This window comes from Budorcas taxicolor, chromosome 13, assembly GCF_023091745.1.
Source record: "Budorcas taxicolor isolate Tak-1 chromosome 13, Takin1.1, whole genome shotgun sequence".
In the NCBI taxonomy this organism is placed as follows: domain Eukaryota; kingdom Metazoa; phylum Chordata; class Mammalia; order Artiodactyla; family Bovidae; genus Budorcas; species Budorcas taxicolor.
The window spans coordinates 35,176,501-35,198,256 of NC_068922.1; positions in this window are offsets into that span (position 1 = coordinate 35,176,501).

The following is a 21,756-nucleotide window of genomic DNA, read 5'->3' on the forward strand; positions in this document are numbered from 1 at the left end:
AGCACTATGAACTCTCTAAAGACCTTCATCATGTTCACGAAGCTCTTTGCTTCTCTGCTTTGCCTCTGCAATGTACCTAAGTGCCTGACTCAAATATTTGTCCCTTTCCTGCTCTCAGAACACACCTGACTTCCAGTTCACAGTTGTCAGTTTAGATGCTGATGGTGTCTCATTTATCTGGGCAAAATCTAAACCCAGGTTCTGGGGTTTTAGCTCCATCCTCTCCATGGCTGGAGCTTCCTACTGCCTGGCTCCTGGACATGGCTGCAGACCCTGTGGGTGTAATGAAAGTGCTCATGGGAGTGGGCTGAGGTTCTGCCTGCCTTCCTTGCAATGGAACAGCCAGGTCAGTTTTGTTAACCTGGATGTATTGTGCCTGCTGGATTTTCCTCTCCTGGCCTTTCCCCAGGAATCTGCCCCAGGAACCCATTAATTAAGCCAGAGTCTCCTCAGTGAATGTGTCCAACCCTTTCTAGAATTGGCAGCTGATGTTCTTTTGCTGAAATGGTCAGACGCCCCGATCTCAGAAGCTGAGAGCAAAGCCATTGTCTAGAACAGTGTGGAAATTCACTGGGGCGTTCTGTCAGTGGGACTGTGTTGCAAACATAAAAAATAAATGAAAGTTAATTTAAAAAATAGCTACAAGCAAAAGAAACTTTAAGCTCAAAAATCACTTAGCAAGAAAAATTAGAAAGGATCCAATATTTTCCCCATGATGATGTCACACTCATTTCATGGCCTGGGATAGGAGAGAGTGGACTTACAGAGCAGCAGGCGGGGGTAATCCCAACACCTCCACCCTGGCCCACGTGGTCCTGATGGGTCAGGTGCAGGGTGGGGCCCATCTGTGTGGCTATTCCATGACTCAGCCGGTGACCTTCCAGCAGATGACTCTTCAAATATGACCAACTGTGAGCTGGCATCCCACGTTTAGACAAGGTGGCCTTACTCACTCAACCATTATATCAGAAACCCTGTGCCATAGTTGCTCAGTTGTGTCCAACTCTTTGCAACCCCATGGACTATATCCCTCCAGGCTCCTCTGTCCTTGGGGATTCTTCAGGCAAGAATACTGGACTGGGTTGCCATGACCCCCAGGAACTGAACCCAAGTCTCCTGCACTGTAGGCAGACTCTTTACTGTCTGAGCCACCAGGGAAGCCCAAAAATGCTGGAGTGGGTAGCCAATCTCTTCTCCAGGGGATATTCCTGACCCAGAAATTGAACCAGAGTCTCCTGCATTGCAGGTGGATTATTTACCAGCTGAGCTACGAGGGAAGCCCTCCCTTTCGGAGCTCACAGTGGATTAAGGTCCCTGTGCTGTCATCAGTAGCCATAACCTTGGGCCACATGGGGATACAGGCATGGGAGAGGGCACGCCGATTCACAGATGACTTACAACCCATCCAGACATGATATGAGCAGATCCTTGAAGACTTTGCTCGCTGGGTTTTGTACTTGATTGTGTCTTTGCCACAGTAACTCTGTGGCCTTAAACACTTTCAGGTTCTCTCTCTATGTAGGCTGTGCCCTCTCCTGGGGTGGGATCAGGAGATACACCTGGTCACTGACTTACCAACCAACCAGAGGTTCCATCTACTCTGTCACTTTTGTTGGGTCCTGCCCCAAGCCCACAGGTGTGAGCCCTTGCACTAAGGACACAAAAGTGGAGTCCAGAACCCAGGTCACCTCCTAAGCTGACTGAGCTACTTTGTAGCTATTGCCAAAAGCCCTCTTGATCATCACTAACAAACTTTTTGACCCCAGATTAGGCAAAAGTGCCCACTCTTGTACTTACCCTGTAGCACCCTAACTAATCATCTAATGCCAACCTTCCAGCAGGACTTTTCTATCTCAAGGCTATAAAAATTGGCTGCTGCTGCTGCTAAGTTGCTTCAGTCGTGTCTGACCCTGTGCGACCCCATAGATGGCAGCCCACCAGGCTCCCCCGTCCCTGGGATTCTCCAGGCAAGAGTACTGGAGTGGGTTGCCATTTCCTTCTCCAATGCATGAAAGTGAAAAGTGAAAATGAAGTCGCTCAGTCGTGTCCGACTCTTAGTGACCCCATGGACTGCAGCCTACCAGGCTCCTCCATCCATGGGATTTTCCAGGCAAGAGTACTGGAGTGGGGTACCATTGCCTTCTCCTAAAAATTGGCTGCTAATCCACAAAAACTGTCAACTTTCCCTGGTCTGTCAGGAGGTCGTCCCCCTGCACTTGCAACACCTTCATTATCTCTGCTCCTTGCTCTTTATAAACTCACTCCATTCTGAATGCTCTGTGTCTGGAAATTCTTCTCCAACCTGTACTTTGACTGCCTCCAGAACTTTAACTGTAAGGAGAGATCATGACATTTTGTCCCTTGGGTCAGCATGCAGGCTCTATGATAAGTAAGTTAATACAGAATTTCTCAGGAGGGCAAGTCATACAGTTTCTTGGGGCTGCTGTAACAAATGACCAAGAGCTTGGCAGCTGAAAACAACCGCAATTCATTCTTTTCACAGTTCTGGGAGGCAAGAGTCAGAAATCAAGATGTTGGCAAGATTGACTTCCCCTGGAGTTTCTGAGAGACAATTCACTCCAGGCCACTGTCTCGCCTCTGGTGGCTGCTGGCAGCCTCTGGTGCCCCTTGGCCTCTGCCTCTGTCTCCATACAGGCTTCTTCTCTGGGTCTCTGTGCCTGCTCCTCTTCTGTCTTTATAAAGACAGCTGCCATCAGATTTAGGGGTTGCTCTAATCCAATATGATGACCTCATCTCCAGATCCTTACCTTAATTACATCTGCAAAGACCTTTATTCAAAATAAAGTCAAATTCTGCCATCCTAGGTAGACATATCTTTCGGGACCAGAATTCAACTCAGTACAGTAATTTATAGTTTTGGGTGATCTTCAAGCATTTGCATGGCAGGTAATCCTATCTGGAGCACCCATACTATCTATTTTGAAAATGCAAAAATAGTTACTATGATCTGAGGTTAAGTCTTAGGCTCAGAAGAGTCAGGACCTGCCCTCCCCTTCCCTATTTTGTTAGCACCTTGAGGAGTTGGTTAATGGTGACGCTCTTTTTTTCCTTTCCTCCCTCTTAAAATCTCCTGCCCGGTAACGTAAAAGAGGAATATATTTGGTTCATATCCATCTTGGCACTGACCTTCTCTCCCTGCAGAAGAGATTGGTGGCCCTTAGCCAGCAGCTTTACATTCCTTCTTGCCTTTCCCTGCATATATAGGTAATGACAACATTTCTAAGGTTCACAGTGTACAGGAAGGAGGCTGCCCACAGCCAGAGCTGCCGAGGCCAGGAGCAGGATCTCAGCACATGTGGGGTGCGCTTGCCATGGCCCTTGGTGGATGCCCTGTCATGGGCAGCCATACAGATTGGACCAGAGTGATTGTCCAGTTTGCCCCTAGCTTATCTGGACCACATTTGCAATGTTTTACCTAGTGGTGTAACCTCAATAAACAGAAATTGCCCCACTGTTTACTTGTAAAACTGCATCCCCAAGATGTACATCCTTTCAAGATTTTTCCAGTTCTCAAATGCTGGAGAGGGTGTGGAGAAAAGGGAACTGTCCTACACACTTGGTGGGAATATAAAATGGTGCAGTCATTACAGAGAACAGTGTAGAGGTTCCTCAAAATGTGAAATGATCCAGCAATCTCTCTCCTGGGCATATATTCAGGCAATACTATAATTCAAAAAGGTGCATGCACCCTATGTTCATAGCAGCACTATTCACAATAGGCAAGACATGGAAGCAACCTAAATGTCCATTGAAAGATGAATGGATAAAGGTGTGAGATATATGTATGTATATATATGTATATGCATATTACTCAGCCATGAAGAAGAATGAAATGATGCCATTCACAGTTATAGGGATGGATCTAGAGATTATCATACCAAGTGAAGTAAGTCTGAAAAGAAAAATACCATATGATAACACTTATACATGGAATCTAAAAAATATGACGCAAGTGAACTTATCTATGAAACAGAAAATAGACTCAGAGACAGAGAGAACAGACTTGTGGTTGCTACGGTGAAGGGGGAGGTTGGAGGAGGAAAGGGCTGGGAGTTTGGGATTAGCAGATGCAAACTAGTATATATAGAGAGTAAATAAACAAGGTCCTACTGTATAGCACAGGGAAGTATACTCAATATCCTGTGATAAACCATAATGGAAAAGAATATGAAAGAAATATATGTATATCATACTTCACTTAGTATGATAATCTCTAGATTCATCCCTATAGCTTGAATGACATTATTTCATATGTGTGTGTGTGTGTGTATGTGTGTGGGTGTATGTATAACTGAATTACTTTGCTATACAGCAGAAACTAACACAACATTGTAAATCAACCATACTTCAATAAAATTTTTTTTTCTAGTTCTTAATCTTATATAATAGGTCAGAAATCAGTCAAATAGGTTGGGCTAGTCCAGATAAACACAAATCACTCAACTGGTCAGTTAAGAAGGAGAGGTGCTGCCACTAGCTGAAGGGTAGGAAGAGTTAGATTTTGAGATTAGGTCAGGTCTGAACTTTTTTGAATAATTTACACTCCCTGAGACTCAATTTTTCTGGTTATCAGATCAGAACCTTAATATCTGCCCTGATTGTCTAATATGGTTTCTTTCTTGAGAGTTAAAAAATGTGGAAGTTATTTGCATAAAAGCTAGAATTATATTGTTGCTAGTGCACAAAGTTTAAGGAGATGTTCTCAGGCCTCTCTTGTGTCATCCTAGTTACTAGAAATAACTTGATTCAATAAATAGTTAATAATTAATGACAGCAGGCTCCTGACACTCCATCAGTGTTCTGGGCATCATACAGAATTGATGATTCTGCTTAGTGTGGAGATGGGCAGATGGAGGGTCAAACTCATGATTCTAGAACCATAAAGAGTCTTTCCTTTCCAGTGTTCTATACAAGTTTTGCATTTCTTCCTTTATCTGAATTCTAGACTTTACTGATGGACATGCTGGGGTTTGGGGATGTTATCTTTTCTGTCAAAAGGACATCAGAAAGGTAGGAAATATACATTGAGTACTTACTGAGTGTCAAGTACTATGAGCTAGATACCTTACATGCATTTGCTCATTTAATCCTAAGAAGATCACCATAAGGGAGGTCTTATTATCTTCATTTACAGATGAATCAACTGAAGAGATTAAATACATTTCCAACACACAACCAGTAAATGAAGGTATCTGTCTCTGATGTTAAAGTTCAGTGTTCCTTCTGTTAACCCATGTAGTTAATGAGGAGGAAGTGGAGGACTTCCTGTAAGTGTCATTGGATGATTTTATACAAATGTGTAGGTACCTAACATTGGAGTAACTGTCTGCCGACAAAACCTAGATGGTATATTAATAGGTGAGAAGGAAAGAGTGAGAATGAGACACAGGAATAAAGTAGAAAAATCCAGAGAGACACAGACACACATACATGGTCCACGTTTCTCTGACCTCAGCCAGTCAATGGGAGGATTGATTAGAAGTGGGTCCCTTGAAAGACATTGACTTTAGAAAGGTTGTCAGCGAATTCTTCTAACAGCTGTTTGCTGATGATTGCATCCAGAGGCAAAAAATGTGAGTGTAAATTATGTCTGAATGTTGCTGCTGTTGCTAAGTCGCTTCAGTCGTGTCCGACTCTGTGCGACTCCATGGATGGCAGCCCACCAGGCTCCCCTGTCCCTGGGATTCTCCAGGCAAGGAAATTGCAGTGGGTTACCAGTTCCTTCTCCAATGCATGAAAGTGAGAAGAGAAAGTGAAGTCACTCAGTCGTATCCGACTGTTCGCGACCTCATGGACTGCAGCCTACTAGGCTCCTCTGTCCATGGGAGTTTCCAGGCAAGAGTACTGGAGTGGGGTGCCGTTGCCTTCTCCGATGTTATTTGCTAGCCAACATTATAGATAATTTCCGCCCAAGAATCAAGAAAGAGAAAGGAAGGAAGGAAGGATGAATGAATGCATGAGTGAATGAAGGAAGGAAAGAGACAATTTGGAATGCCCAGGGCCATTCTCCATTCCCTTGTGACCGTATTTTCCCTTGGTCATGAAGAGTAAAGAACACTGATTATAGAAATGATCTAATTCTTTGTGCTCCTCCTCTTGTTGCTTTCCATCAGTGCTGAATCCTTTTTCTTTTCACACAAACACACTCATAGGCACACAGCCCAGCTCATCAACAGACCACATTAATTACTTAATGCCAAGTGCTGTGAAAGGCACAGTGTGAGGGACTCAGTCCATGTTATTGAAGGTTCAAATATGTGCTTATGGATTCGAACTAAGAGGAGACACCGTGCCTTTTAGGGAAGCAATTGTGTAAGCGCTTTGTTCTGTTTGAGAATTTATAGAGTTCCCTTAACACCTATTTCAGTTAGATGTGAATGCGTTGAGTATAAAATTAAACTCTCCAGTGGTGGTTGCGCAGCTAAGCAAGATTGGCTCAGAATAAGTGTGACCCACGGGACTTGGTGAAAATCAGAGAGGTAGGGAGACCAAAATGTGGGTCGTGTTTGCTCTAGTGGGTAGAAGGTGCTGGAGTGTTTTCACAGAGCCAGTCTCAGGATAATTGGTAGATCATCCACATGGCAGTGAACTTGGGAATGTTGAAGCCCTTCCCAGGCATTTCCTCTGCTCCTGGCATTAATCTTCGTATTTGGAAAACATACCCAGTGGAATGGTGGTTTCCTAAGTTTTAGGTCCTGACTGCTTTCCTGACGAACATTAGAATAATCTTTGTTCCAAACTGTCCTTCCATCCTGCCGCTAAAAATCCAACTAACTAACCACCTCACCAAGATGTCATATAGGTTCCATATCTGCTAAGCTACTTTAAAGAAAAATTTCAGGGAGGGTCTCTCTTGATATCACATCAGATCTATGAGATAAAAGAATAAAGAAAAGGAAAACTATGGGAGGGAAAATGAGGATAGATGATGGACATCTTATCCCAAGTCGGCCAGGCGCAGAAGAGCCTTGTCTGAAGAGGCAGAAAACTGCACGGGGATGAACACAGGCTTTGGAGTCAAATGGATACTTGGTGCTCAACTTCTGGTTCTGCCCTGACTACTTGCAAGAATTTCCCAGTCCCGCCCCAGTGTCTGCATTTGGAGTGTTCCTTGTTCCTCATGTAATTAAAAAATATGTCACTATTATTGGGCGTCCCTGGTGGCTCAGTGGTAAAGAATTCATCTGCCAATGCAGAAGATGTGGGTTCCATTGCTAGGTTGGGAAGATCCCTGGAGAAGGACATGGCAACCCACTCCAGTATTCTTGCCTGGAAAATCCCATGGACAGAGGAGCCTGGCAGGCTACAGCCCATAGGGTATCAAAAGAGTTAGACACGACTTAGTGACTAAAACAACAACATTATTGCTATTATTTTATATATTTCCCCAATAATGATTTGTTGGTTGCTGCAGAAATCTCTCACTGCCCTAGGACCCTCAGAAATTCTTGCAGCTTAGACATTCTGACCTCCAGCTACAGAAATGGGGCAGTGGAACTTGCCAATGGGTAGATACCTTGATTTTCCCAGTTGCCTTTCTGCAAGGTCTGAGTCTATTTATGCTCAATAAACTACATAATCTATTACTAACCCAAAGAAGAAAACCATTTACATGGCAGTAGTGGTTTGAGGTTAGGAAACTGGAATTTGAGAAAGTGAAAGGAAATTTCCAATGCCCTCGGATTTAGCCTGGAGCGTCTCAGCCACTGTTCCACGGATGGCCCTGCCAACATTGCAGGGCAGAATGACAAGATGCCTTCATCTTCAAGGCATCTCAGGGATGACTGGGCAAAATCAACAGTCGGAGAAATATTGATGTGTAAATCAGGGAGAAACCACTTATCTGTGAGCCTCGTGTTTGGTTTAGGGTTCTTTGGAGTTTGAAACAAGAAAGCTGACACTGTCTGGGGCACTCCCTGGAAGCGTGGGAAACCACAGGCTTTGGAGAACCCAGGACCTACAACCATGTGGGTTTATTTTTTCCACACACTGATAAGTTCTAGCTTTAATTCCTTCACGTACTTACTTTTTATTATTGCCCCTGCTCTGGGTGCCCATTAAACATAATACACCCACCATCAGCAATAGCAACACAAACCATTGCTTGTACAGTTAATGGAAACCAAATGTCCCAGTAGCTTGCAAGTAACTCTGCATATCATGTTTTTCTTTTCCCTACTGATTTAGGAATCTCTCTGCCTGAGCTAATTTTCTTCCCTATTCACTCCATTCTCGGCCCCATACATCCAGAGTCTAAAGGTCTTTCGTCAGCTGCGCTTAGAGAGACGTCCATGTCCTCCAGGGTGAACTGGCCTGCCTTGTCTCATTACTTAACATGGCCTTCCTCACAGATGGGGATATTGACCTGAAATTCCTGCTGGAGATGAAATACCAACCCCGGCAGTCCACAGGAGAGTTAACAGACAGCTACGGCACAGATAGCCAGACCTCTCAGATGGGTCAGATTATGAGCTCGGGAAATTTTGGGGGGGATGGCTGCTGCTGCTGCTGCTAAGTCACTTCAGTCGTGTCCGACTCTGTGCGACCCCATAGACGGCAGCCCACCAGGCTCCCCCACCCCTAGGATTCTCCAGGCAAGAACACTGGAGGGGGTTGCCAGTTCCTTCTCCAATGCAGGAAAGTGAAAAGTGAAAGTGAAGTCGCTCAGTCGTGTCCGACCCTTGGCGACGCTAAATGCAGAATATAACCCACATTATGATTGGCTCTTAGCACTGGGGGGTTGGGGGAAGAGTCCAAGGTAGGGAATATCTCTGCCCTTGGTGAGCAGGAATTAGAAACTTCGAGCTTTTTCTGTAAAGCACATTAATGCTGTTGATTCCTTCTTGATGGAACTTTTTAGATGCTTTGTTCCCACTTTAACCAGCCTTGCACCTGGCCCTCATTTCAGTGGTCTTGGCAGTGAATGAGTTGGAACCACCATCTTTTTTTTAACCTCCTGTTCTCTTTTGCCCAGTTTCAGGCTTTTCTAGTAGTTTAAAATATTACATGGATGATCAGTAAGACAGAAATTAGTAAGAAGTTTCCTGAGACATGAGGTATATGTCTCATTGTTATCAAAGGTGGGGTCTGGCTGCTTACCACTCAACATCCTATAAAGAGGCAAGGGTGGTGGAAAGGAAAGTTTGCTTTATTTCAGAGTCTGGCAATGGCAGGCAGGAGGGCAGACTCCTGTCCAAACGCTGACTCCCTTCCCCGCCACTGACAATCAGTGGGCAAGAGCTTTAATAGGTGGGGGGAGGGGGCTACATGTAGAAACAGCACAGTCAGCTCTGACAGTCATTTTGAAATTGGGCGTTGGTGGTCTGACCAGCCCTATCTTGATTGTTTTAAGTACAGTTAGTCTTTAGTTTCAGGGTCACTTTATTCTCACTTCTTTGAAGCCAGTTCTCAGAATTATGGCAGCTTATGTCACTGCTTCTTGGCCTTTGGCTAAGATCAGATGTAGTATGGGGGCTTCCCAGTTGTCACAGTGATAAAGAATCTGCCTGCCAATGCAGGAGACCCAAGAGACAGGTTCAATCCCTGGAACAGGAAGATCTCCTGGAGTAGGAAATGGCAATCCACTGCAGTATTCTTGCCTGGAAAATTCCATTTACAGGGGAGCCTAGTGGGCTACAGTCCATGAGATCACAAAGAATCAGACATGCCTGAGCAACTAAGCAAGTGTCATGGCCACAGTCTTGTCCTTACGTAGCTAACTTCTTCCACCTGGTGGGAGCTTCAGTATCTATAAGGCAGTTCACATGACATGGCCTAGAATATTATCTATAGACCTTGAGGAGGAACTAAAGATCCTTGATTATAAAGAATAAACTATTATTTAGTTTTGTTGGACTGCTTGCCTTTGTTTCTGCATTTTCTCCCTTCTCTGATTAAATTTATTCTTAAGCTAAAATTTTTCTATATGAAAGGGCAGGCTGAAGACCTTGGGGGAGGACCCTGATCTACTTCACCATGACTTTACTGGGTCTTCAAGTTACCAAGTCAAGTCACTGGTGGGGGAGCCAGGAATGTAGTTGAGAAATGTAGGTCCTCCATTCAACGAGAAAATATGCTCACATATTTATTGTTTTGTTAACTAAACAAAGATTTTTAAGTTTCTAAACGTTCTGAAAAATCTGTAAATTTCATTGAAGATGTTGGCCCAGTGGTCTCTTGATCAATTCAGTTTTTTCCCTTGGTCCTGTCTTTCGGTTGCCTGGCCTTTGGTTATCTTTGTTACTTACTCCCTGATACGAAGTAGAGAAGGGTCCCAGAGGGAAGGGGAGGTAAAAATATGACTCTATATTATCTTTCCATTTGGGGATCTGTTAACATTTCTTGTGTATAGGAGACTGAAATTCTGGATAAAATGTGTTTGGGGATGTGTATTTAGGTAGTACAGTGTAGTGGTTAAGAGTAGTCTAGAAAAAATCTAGACTTGAATTACTTTAATTGTAATTATTAATTACTTTAAGTATGACTAGACTGTTAAACCTTTCTCATTTGTAAAATGGGAGTAATATTAATTTCATAGGATTATTAAGGGAATTTTGTTATGAAAAATCCTTAGCTCTGTTACCAACAAATAGGAATGTCTATTGAATATTATTATTACTATTATTATTTTTATTATTGTAATAGAGAAGAACAAATCTGACTCTGTATTGAATCTGTTTCTTTTACTTTAACCTTGGTATTATATTGCTTTTACTACAAGTTGAAAATGGCTTCCCAGGTAGCTCAGTTGGTAAAGAATCCACCTGCAATGCAAGAGACCCCGGTTTGATTCCTGGGTTGGGAAGATCCACTGGAGATGGAGTAGGCTACCTACTCCAGTATTCTTGGGCTTCCCCTGTGGCTCAGCCGGTAAAGAATCCTCCCAAAATGCAGGAGACCTGGGTTTGATCCCTGGGTTGGGAAGATCCCCTGAAGAAGAGAACAGCTACCCTCTCCAGTATTCTGACTAGGAGAATTCCATGGACTGTATAGTCCATGGAGTCGCAAAGAGTCGGACATGACTGAGAGACTTAAAAGACAGAACGTTGCCTATAGCCTGAAATATACTGGAAAGCCCATTCTTAAGGCTCTGAACTTTAAAAGTATAACATTTTCCATTCATATAAGTACAGAAAGTTGAAGAACAGAGAATAATATTAGTCTTGTTGGAGATTTATAGGAACAGTATGGCCTGACCTATATGGACAGCTGCAAGAAAAAAGGATTCAAGCACCAAGAAGTTTGCAACAATCAGCCATACCTACTCCCCTTTTAGTATAAAAGAAGCCTGAATTCTAACTTGGGTAAAAATGGATCTTTGGGACACTAGTCCACCATCTTCTCAGTCTGCTGGCTTTCCAAAGAAAGTTGCTAATCCTTGCCCCAACAACTTGTTTCTTGATTTATTGGCCTGTGGAGTGGTGAGCAGTATAAGCTTGGACTTGGTAACATTATTATTAATATTCTCTGCAATACCCCATTAATCTATCACTTATGGAACACTGATGGATCAGCTAGCAAATCATGACTCCACATGTCAAACATTTTATATGCAGTGTGGCAGGATATTTTGAGAATTTAGTTGATGGTTTTCTTCCCACCTCCTTCCCTTTTTTTTGTTCTAGCAGGTAGCAGTTACCCATGTTGGTGGGTGCAAACCATATGCCATTAGACACAGCAAAAGTTCTCTAAGAGGATATAAGGAATATCAGATCAAATGGACAGATGCCTTAATAAATAATTCTGGTGCTGCATGCATGCTCGGTCGCTTAAGTCGTGTCCAACTCTTTGCTACCCTATGGACTGTAGCCTGCCAGGCTCCTCTATCCAAGGGGTTCTCCAGGCAAGAATACTAGAGTGGGTTACCATGCCCTCCACCAGGGCATCTTCCCAACCCAGAGATCAAACCTGAGTCTCCTGCATTGCAGGTGGATTCTTTACCCACAGGGCCACCTGCGAAGCCCAAACTGGTGCTACATGCTGTTGATTATTCTATTTACCCAAGTCCAGAAAGTTAGGAAACTCAGTAGCTTTGGGGGGGGGGGGTACATTTGGCAGCACTCATAGTAAAAACACAAAAGAGAAAGTTCAGAAAATTTCTGCAGTTTCTGAGCTATGCTGCATAAACATTTCAGACGCCTAAACTTTGCTAGGATCTACAGTAGGAGCATTTACAATATCCACTGTAAATCAACTATGCTTCAATAAAAAAATAACTTAAAATGTCCAGAATTCAGTAGTGCTCATCTGATTTTTTTTTTCCCCCGAATTTGGCCAACTTGGTCCAATCCTTGTGGTTGCTTTGTCTGCAGGCTTCTTCCAAGCCCCAAGAGCTTGGTTTTCACTCAGCTTCACATGAGAAAGTAACTATAAGCCATTACAAGACTGCTTGGTCAACCTGACTGTGGTTGATTAGGATGGGGCTGTTCAGAACCCACTAAATTTTAGAGTCAAAAGCCCTTCTGGAAGTATTGAGGAGTGTGAGTAAGAAACCCTTGTGTTCAGCTCCCAGAAACCTTGGAATTGGCCCAATTTGTGTCCTGGCTTCAGCCTAACTAAAGCCAGGAGGTCAGTGATGGTAATGCTCCCTGATGATACTTTGCAGTTCACTGAAGATGAAAAGTACGCAGGCCTTTCTGCTCTGGGAGGTCTGCTGGGCTAACCCATAATAAAAATAATAATTAAAAGTACGGAGCACTTGCTGTGAGCTAGAGTTCTTGTGAGGCGCTTGAGTGCCCATCACAGTCCCATGGATAACACTATTATCGGATTTGAAGACACGACAGATAGGCTAGGAGGGTACAAGTCACTCACTAGGCTGCAGAGATGGGGCTGGAGCTGAGGTCTGCCCACCATCTCCAAGAAGGAAGCAACCTCTGGGGAGTGGGAGAGTTGACACAACCAGGATCAAAACCTGGATCCCTCCTTCCCCAGCTGGTCCTCTTTCTGTTACGTGGTGCTAAAGGCACTCTATATTTTGGATTATTAAACTTTAAGCAGCTTATAAACCCACTCCGTTTCACTCACCCTGCAGCTGGGAGTGATTAGCTTAGTACATGCCCTCCTGTCGGCACAGAGTATAGGAGGCCCAGCTTTGCTCTCTCCAGCTCCGTCTCCTCCTGCAGCATCTCAACCTGGGTGCCCATCAGAGGTACAGGTTTACAAGTAAACGCTGATGCCCTCTATGGATGAGGTAAATAAGAGTCTGGGGCAGGGTGGGGGCAGACACAAATGTTTTCTGAAAGCTCCAGGTGAGCCCCATGGCAGTTAGGGTTGGGAACCGTGGACTGAGGTGTCAAGGTGCAAGTCCTGAAGGTGGTTGTGGAAATGGCACACCATCTCAGTCCTGTATGAGTCTCAGTCAGCATTGCAGAGGGAGAGATGGGTCCACGTCAACTGTTTTATGTAACACTTAGCGCAGGGCCACGTACTGGGAATCTATCTGTTTTGGATGCTAATCAGCTCAGTTGCTCAGTTATGTCTGACTCATTGTGAACCCATGGACTGTAGTCTGCCAGGCTCCTCCATCCATGGGAGATTTTCCAGGCAAGAATACTGGATGGGGTTGCTATTTCCTCCTCCAGGGGAGCTTTCCAACCCAGGGATTGAAACTGCATCTCCTGAATCTCAAATTTCTTTTCACTTCTAAAGTACCCATGTGGTGCAAAAATTCCACCTGCTAATGCAGGAGATACAGGAGACTTGGGTTTGATTCCTGGATCAGGAAGATCCCCTCAGTCATGACTCCTCAGACAAGTCCCCTCAGACTTTTTGTGACTCCATGGACTGCAGCACGCCAGGCTTCACTGTCCATCACCAACTCCCAGAGCTTGCTCAAGCTCATGTTCATCAAGTTGGTGATGCCATCCAACCATCTCATCCTTTGTCATCTCCTTCTCGTCCTGCCTAATCAAACTAATCAAACTGATCACATGGGCCACAGCCTTGTCTAACTCAATGAAACTATAAGCCATGCCTTGTAGGGCCACCCAAGACGGCTGGGTCATAGTGGAGAGTTATGACAAAACATGGTCCACTGGAGGAGGGAATGGCAAACCACTTCAGTATTGCTGCCTTGAAAATCCCATGAACAGTATGAAAAGAGCTACAGTCTATAGAGTCACAAAGAGTCTGACACGACTGAGTACGTACATAGTTGATGTTAGTTTCAGGTGTATAACAAACAGATTCAGTTATACATACATATATATATGTACATTTATATTCTTTTTCAGATTCTCTTCCATTATAGATTATTACAAGATATTATATAGTTCCCTGTGCTGTATAGCATATTGTTATTGTTTATCTATTTCATACATATTAAAAATAATGTGTATATCTTAGTCCCAAGCTCCTAATTTATCCCTTGCCCTCTTTTCCCTTTGGTAATCATAAATTGTGATTGTATGATTTCTACCCCTTTTCTCTCTGTTTTTTTTTTTTTAACTATTTTTTTTTTTACTTAACTATTTTTTAAACTATTTTTCAAAAGCAGTAACCTTGGTTTATAACATTATATAACTTTCATGGGTATAGCATTATATCTCTACTGTATACACTATGGCATGGTCAACACCAAAAGTTTAGTTTCTATCTCCCCTGTCTGCTTGGATGACTGGGTTCAGCTCCTCAGGTCCAGGGATTGGTGCTAAGCTTTCTGAGGGAAATGGCTTCTTGAAGACCCAGGATGAGGCCAGGAAGATGGGGGTACTTGATGTTCTTCTCTCAATAAGGAGAGTAGGACCCAAGAGGCAGAGGAAGGCCTGTCCCCGGCAGGGTCCCTTTGAGTCTCTCTCTGGAAATTTAAGGCCTTGACCTCACATTAGAATTAATGGGGAGTTAAAAAAAACCTTCAGGGAGCCTGATTAACACAAATGAGCCAAGCCTGGGCATCAGCATTAAAAAAAAAAAAAAAAAAAAAAAACCTCCCAGGGATGCTCCTGTTCTGTGAAGGTTGAGGACCACTGCTCCGGTGCAGACTCTAAGCCTGTCCACAGGACCCCAGGCTGTCCTTCCCCTGGGGGCTCCTCCTCCTCCTCCCCCTCCTATGGGTCAATGGAGCTGGGTTCAAAGGGCTCCTCAGGACTGCTTTTTTGGCTTAGCATCCTGTGTTAGTCCTCCTGGCAGGGCCTCAAGAAGTTCCAAAGTCCACAGAAAAATCCCAGCTCCTGAAAGATTCTCCTCGTATCTGTCAGCTCCCTGCTGCCTGCATAGAACATTACTGTGGGAGGTTTTTCTTTCTTTCTTCTTCTTTTTTTAATTCCAAGTTCCTGGCAGCTACTAAAAGTTCTCAAAGGCAGAAGCTGACTTTGATAGACTGTCAGTGGAGTTGAGAATTGCAACTTTTAACAACTTTCAAAAACCTCACTTTTCTGGTCTGTCTTTTGCTTTGGATATGAGTGTTAGTTGCTCAGTTGTGTCTGACTCTTTGCAACCCCATGGACTGTAGCCCAGATCTCTTCAAGAAAATTAGAGAAACCAAGGGAATATTTCATGCAAAGATGGGCTCGATAAAGGACAGAAATGGTATGGACCTAACAGAAGCAGAAGATATTAAGAAGAGGTAGCAAGAATACACAGAAGAGCTGTATAAAAAAGATCTTCACGACCCAGATAATCATGATGGTGTGATCAGTCACCTAGAGCCGGATATCCTGGAATGTGAAGTCAAGTGGGCCTTAGGAAGCATCACTACGAACAAAGCTAGTGGAGGTGATGGAATTCCAGTTGAGCTATTTCAAATCCTGAAAGATGATGCTGTGAAAGTGCTGCACTCAACATGACAGCAAATTTGGAAAACTCAGCAGTGGCCACAGGACTGGAAAAGGTCAGTTTTCATTCCAGTCCCAAAGAAAGGCAATGCCAAAGAATGTTCAAACTACCACACAATTGCACTCATCTCACATGCTAGTAAAGTAATGCTCAAAATTCTCCAAGCCAGGCTTCAACAATACATGAACTGTGAACTTCCAGATGTTCAAGCTGGTTTTAGAAAAGGCAGAGGAACCAGAGATCAAATTGCCAACATCCGCTGGATCATTGAAAAAGCAAGAGAGTTCTAGAAAAACATCTACTTCTGCTTTATTGACTATGCCAAAGCTTTTGACTGTGTGGATCACAATAAACTGGAAATTTCTGAAAGAGATGGGAATACCAGACCACCCGACCTGCCTCTTGAGAAACCTATATGTAGGTCAGGAAGCCACAGTTAGAATTGGATATGGAACAACAGACTGGTTCCAAATAGGAAAAGGAGTACGTCAAGGCTGTATATTGTCACCCTGATTATTTAACTTATATGCAGAGTACATCATGAGAAACGCTGGGCTGGAAGAAGCATAAGCTGGAATCAAGATTGCCGGGAGAAATATCAATCACCTCAGATATGCAGATGACACCACCCTTATGGCAGAAAGTGAAGAGGAACTAAAAAGCCTCTTGATGAAAGTGAAAGTAGAGAGTGAAAAAGTTGGCTTAAAGCTCAACATTCAGAAAACCAAGATCATGGCATCTAGTCCCATCACTTCATGGGAAATAGATGGGGAAACAGTGTCAGACTTTATTGTTTTGGGCTCCAAAATTACTGCAGATGGTGAATGCAGCCATGAAATTAAAAAACGCTTACTCCTTGGAAGGAAAGTTATGACCAACCTAGATAGCATATTAAAAAGCAGAAACATTACCTTGCCAACAAAGGTCTGTCTAGTCAAGGCTATGGTTTTTCCTGTGGTCATGTATGGATGTGAGAGTTGGACTGTGAAGAAGGCTGAGTGCTGAAGAATTGATGCTTTTGAACTGTGGTGTTGGAGAAGACTCTTGAGAGTCCCTTGGACTGCAAGGAGATCCAACCAATCCATTCTGAAGGAGATCAGCCCTGGGATTTCTTTGGAAGGAATGATGCTAAAGCTGAAACTCCAGTACTTTGGCCACCTCACGCAAAGAGTTGACTCATTGGAAAAGACTCTGATGCTGGGAGGGATTGGGGGCAGGAGGAGAAGGGGACGACAGAGGATGAGATGGCTGGATGGCATCACTGACTCAATGGATGTGAGTCTGAGTGAACTCCGGGAGTTGGTGATGGACAGGGAGGCCTGGCGTGCTGCGATTCATGGGGTCGCAAAGAGTCGGACACGACTGAGCGACTGAACTGAAGTGAACTGAACTGAAAGAGTTGGACACGACTGAGTGACTGAACTGAATTGGACTGTAGCCCACCAGGTTCCTCTGTCTGTGGGATTGTCCATCAAGAAAACTGGAGTGGGTTGCCATTTCCTTCTCTGGGGGAATCTTCCCGACCCAGGAATTGACCCTGGGACTCCTGCACTGCAGGCAGATTCTTTACCATCTTTGCCTCTCTTTGGACAGCCTTCCGGATAGGCACAGTGCACTTCATGGGCCTGCGTGCCACCCGCCCTCCCGTCCTCCAGCCCCTAGAAGTTAACGCAGCACCTGACACTGTGTCCCTCTCTACCATCACAGCCTGGCAATTTACAAACTCTCACCATCCTGGTTCTGTCTACTCCCTGCCTCAGCCCTTTGGCCTGACTCCACTGCCCGGGTCAAAAGTGTGGCCTCAGTGCCCAGAGGCTGTGCCCACATCGCCTTGTTCTCCCCTTTCCCCTTACTCCATTTCTTCCTCCAAAACCAGCCCTTCCTCTGCAAAGATAAGGCTCTCTTCTCAATTTTTGCATCCCCTTCCCTTGATTCCCATTTCCCTTTCTTCCTAATGCAGGCGGCCCTTTGTGAAGGGAGGGGGTGTGGGTTTTGCACAAATATTTAATCTTTTCCAATCTGCCCTCTGCACTCCCTGTCAGTTCCCGGGGCTGAAACCGCTCTGTTTGCTTTAGCTGGTAACAGGATACTGTTTTGAAAACTGATGCAGAAGTCCGATTACTTATGAATCCTGGCTTTATTTTGCATGAATGCTTTTCAAGGCCAACTATAGATTTATTTTTTCTTCCCTGCCAAGAGTTATGCTGCCAGTGGGGGCGTGGTAGTGGGCGGGTGGGGCAGCCTAGAGATGCCTTTAACTTTTCACCCTGCGGGCTGGAAATCTAGCAGCGCAGGGCAGACCTGGTGAAACAAACTCAGCCTCTGTGTCGCTCGCAGGCTCCGTCAGGGAAGATCTCCCCCTCTCCCTCCAGGAAATGCCATTGTTTCACCCAAAGTGTAATTCCACCTACTGAACTGTCTGCAGTCCCTGTTAGAAATCACCTGTTCAACATACTGGAGAAAGAACAGTGTATCAATAGAAATAGAATAAGAATAAAGGAAGCCCGTTAAGGAAGCCCTGGTCGCACAGCGATAAAGAATCTGCCTGCCAATGCGGGAGGTACAGGTTTGATCCCTGGGTTGGGAAGATCCCCTGGAGAAGTAAATGGCAACCCACTCCAGTATTCTTGCCTGGGGAATCCCATGGACCGAAAAGCCTGGCGGACTACAGTCCCAGGGTCATGAAAGAGTCAAATCTAACTTAGGGACTAAACAACAACAAACTGATTTTTATTAAAAAGGTGGTTTGTGCCATGTGCTTCTAAGTGTGAAAATGTAAGTTGCTCAGTTGTGTCCAACTCTTTGCAACCCCATGGGCTATAGCCCGGCAGGCTCTTCTGTCCGTGGGTTTCTTCAGGCAAGAATACTGGAGTGGGTTGCCATTTCCTTCTCCAGGGGATCTTCCCCACCCAGGGACAGAACCCGGGTCTGCTGCATTGCAGGCAGATTCTCTGCTATCTGAACCACCAGCGAAGCCCTATGTGCTTCTAACATTGTGGCTAATCCCCACCACAGCTGTGTATGTCAGATATTATTCCCACTTCACAGGAGGTGAAACAGCATGGTCGGGTTTTTCAGAACAGCATCCACTTTAAATCTTTTCTCTCAGTGTCAGACCAAATGGCCTAACATATATAATTGTTTGGAAAATGTGACCTGATATCATATTTTTCTGTTGAAGTCACCCCAAAAGTGGTCAAGGAGTCTGTGGAAACATAGACCTCATAAAATTATGGACTGAGAGCTTTGGGTGAAGTTTGGAGGAGAATAAGCAGTGGGGAAAGAAAGAGCCCTTTGCAAAAATTGGCTTAGAATCCAGACCTGAAAACGCTCCTGGTTAACCCAAACCTGCAGTAATAAGGGAAAGAGGAAATGAATTATGGGACAGCATGGTCACTATGGTGCAGTTCTCATGGATCACAGATATTTTAGAAAATATTAATTGGGGGAAACCTTGGTGCATAGTAAGTGAAAAGCGTGGCCTACAAAAATAAAGCTCCATAATTCCAACTTTATAAAAAATAGGAAAAAAAAGAAAGGAAAGAAAGCCAGAAGCATTAATGGTAGTTATCATTAAGTAGTTATCATTGAGGAGAATATTTTTAAGGTTTTGAAGAATAGTCTCTATATGTTGAATAATGAATATGTATCCTTGGAAAACCAGAGATCACCCGATAAAGGGACCATAAGCCAGGAAAGGCAAATACCATGGTTCAACGCTCATGGTTTCATTTGGGTTGTCAAGGAAGCACAACCGCTCAACAAGGAGGTCCCGTGGTAAAAACTGTTCAAGTTGCAGCCTCGTGTGAGGAAATACATTCTTTGTCTTTCTTCCCCTTCCCTTCTCCAGTGAGACTGTTCATTACCACCTGGCCTTCTGATCTTTCTGCTGTTACAGAAGGATCAACTGACACTGATGTGCTGTGTCTCTGTGATTCAGATGGTTGGCATGTGCCTCTTTTCCCCAATCTCCTGAACTGTAGAAATAACTGGATATGAGGCAGAAAGAAAATGAGGCAAAGAGATGGTCACCTAGCCAAGCCACCGTGCTGTGTAGCTGCCTTGAGATCCCTAGAGGAAGCTCACTGTGGTCCAGAAACTCTGCTACAGTTGGGGTGCCCATGCATTCCCCTGCGCTCCCAGGCGCTGGCTCTTTTGGAAGCTGGTTGTGTGAATTTCCATCCAGGACATCATAGCCTATCAGTAACTCCTAGCAACCTGACCCTCCCTGGAGTGGCTGCCTGGATGACGGTGAAGCCTGTCATGCTTTCTCAGGCCACGTCTACTCTTCAACTGAAAGAAATGATTTTCATATTTTAGATTTTTTTTTTTTGATGTCGTTGTTAGGAGAAACTGAAAATCTATTTCCAAGTGCCTTAGAAAATGTAGAAGGTAATATAGATCTTAGTTGTTTATGTTAATATAATTTTGTTAAATAAAGATAATTAGGGAATAGGAGTGAAGGCTTCCTTGGTGGCTCAGATGGGAAAGAATCCACCTGCAATGTGGGAGAACTTGGGTTCGATCCCTAAGCCAGGAAGATCCCCTGGAGCAGGGCATGGCAACCCACTCCAGTATTTTGCCTGGAGAATTCCATGGACAGAGGAGCCTGGCTGGCTACAATCCATGGAGTTGCAAAGAATGAGACATGACTGATTGAATTTCACTTTTAGAAACTATAAAAGGGAATATAGATCTTAGTTCTTTACTTTAATATAATTTTATTAAACAAAGATAATTAGGGAACAGGAGTAATATTTTCCTCTGGAATTTCAGAGGGCATTGATTGTGGAAAATTATCCAGGACCATGCATTTTTTATCCTAAATTATTATTTATGGAAACACTAAATGATACACTTGAGAGAAATAGTAGATTTGCATGCTTAGAACACTTACGAGTTTTGCACAGAGGTCAATCAAATTGTAGGGCCAGCCAGTTTCCCTTCATTTTGGATTTCAAAACACTCTTTTTCATTGTTGTTGTTAAAAAAAATTTCCTCTAGTCTTTGAATGACTGGCACCTGGTTCCATGCCCACCTAAGTCGTTAACATGGTACCACTGGTTTTAACAATGAAGGAGATTCGGCTAAGAATGGGTACTGTGAGGTGGATGAATGACAATAATAATGAAAAATACATATTTATGGACTTTTACAAGACTGATTATTAATTTAGTACAGCTTAATGGACTCTCAGTTTTGTAGATTGTCTTCAGCCCTGTTAAATAATTGTTTTTTTGATTCTTACATCAGAAGTTTCAAAAGCTTTTTTTCCCCTATGCCTTGTAATGCCTATTAAATTGTCACAGGATTATGTTTGTTTAGACATATATAAAAGTTTATTTGTTTGGCAAGTAGCATTCAGATTTTTTAAAGCCTATTCCTGTGAGAAAAGCCTGTGGATGTGAAATGAGCCAACAGTAAAACCCAGGCAGTTGGCAATGAGAGAGTGTTTATGAGTTACTTTGGTGCTATCATAAAACCCATCGACCTGACTAGTGAGGACTTCCTTCCAACTGGGCAACATATTTCCAAGCATAACCATTTTTCCAGCAAACCTCAAGTTAGTGCATTCTCAAGGTCAGATTGTGTTCAACTTGACTCTGAAGTTCTAACAAGACAGCCCAACCACTTCTAACTCTAGCCAGGACAGAGAATGGACAAGACAAAACTCAGCATAGCAGAGCCGCCCAAGAGAGAAACCATCTCTGCATGGAGCAGAAAGCATCCTGGGAGTATCTTTGGGATCTGGGCTCTTCAGCCCACAATTCCAGGTAACGAAGTATCTTTTAGATAGTCAGGTCAGTTTCCAGACCAAACTCATAAAATCTGTAGGTCTAAGTCTAGAAACAATCGTGTTCTGAGGATGTAAGTGTTTTTGATAGTGATAGTGAAAGTTGCTAAGTCGTGTTCGATTCTTTGCAATCCCATGGACTCTGCCCATGGGGCTTCTCCAGGCAA